Below are 1,088 nucleotides of genomic sequence, written 5' to 3'. Positions count from 1 at the left end.
GAGACTCTGTGACCCTTCAGTGTTCAGTTATCTCTGATGCTGACAGCCTCTCATGTTCAGATCATCCAAGGGTTCACTGGTTTAAAACTTCATCTAATGAATCTCAACCCAATGTGATTTATGTTCATGGAAATGCTGGTGATAAGTGTGAGCAGCTTCCTGGAGCTCCATCTGCAATGAAATGTGTCTACAGCTTCTCATGGAGCAATATCAGGTCCTCTGATGCTGGAACGTATCACTGTGCTGTGGCCAAATGTGGACAGATGCTGTTTGGAAACAGAACAAAACTGCAAATACAAGGTATAACTGACATATGTTTGCTAAACTTTCCTTTTTAGTTACTAGTTTACAAAGAATCAGAATCCTCAAAGCTAAATCATACTTATTTTTATTCTATGCACAATACAATGTTTTTTGGTTCTTAAATTTCCAGGATCATCTTTTTCTCTTTCTCTGGGGACAACTATGGTCATTGTTCTGTGTTCTGCTTTGGTAATCAGCTTGACTGTTATTGTCTATCTAATCCACACCATCCAGAAAGTGAAGAATGCTGTTACTGGTATGAAAACCTCGTTATTCTATGTAACATTACTTTCTTTTAATATAAAATATTTCTCCTGCATAATTTTGTTTCATGCTATAATTTAGGGGCCACCTCGCGTTCTGAAATAACTGCTGGCCAGCAAAGTCAATTGGTAAGTTGGTAACATCAGTCAGTAATTGGATCTTGTGACTTTTCTTCATTATTAATGATTTCTTCCTGCAGACAAATGAAGATGTTTTGGTTTATTCTGAACCAAAATTTACTAAGAGGAAGACCGAGCTAAAAGTGAAGAGAGGTGCGAAGGCAGCCGAGGGACAAAGTATCTATGCTGATGTTCGGACTCGGGGTTATGAATAGAAGCACGCTGTAAGTGAAAAACTGAAGCTGATCCGATCCTTTAAGACGTTTAATAGGGCATGATTTAAAAAACATGTAATTGATATCAATATAAAGCAAAAATCTTTTAAAATACACAAGTAATTTGATAGTTTGACTTCATTCATTTTGGTCATACTGATTTGCCTTTTTCTTATTATTTAACTGA

At 36.5% G+C, this 1,088-nt stretch overlaps 1 long non-coding RNA gene across 1 annotated transcript; it reads left to right on the top strand.

The window, feature by feature from the left end:
• The first annotated feature begins 502 nt into the window (after nt 1-502).
• On the top strand, nt 503-905 carry LOC107087758. Its single transcript, XR_001481353.1, has 3 exons — nt 503-559; nt 649-695; nt 767-905. It is a non-coding gene; the product is annotated as an uncharacterized LOC107087758 (long non-coding RNA).
• The last annotated feature ends 183 nt before the right edge of the window (nt 906-1,088 follow it).

This window comes from Cyprinodon variegatus, unplaced genomic scaffold (assembly GCF_000732505.1).
Source record: "Cyprinodon variegatus isolate N-32 unplaced genomic scaffold, C_variegatus-1.0 Scaffold10, whole genome shotgun sequence".
Lineage (NCBI taxonomy): Eukaryota > Metazoa > Chordata > Actinopteri > Cyprinodontiformes > Cyprinodontidae > Cyprinodon > Cyprinodon variegatus.
Note: the sequence above shows the minus strand (reverse complement) of the source record. Positions and strands in the feature narration are given on the sequence as shown.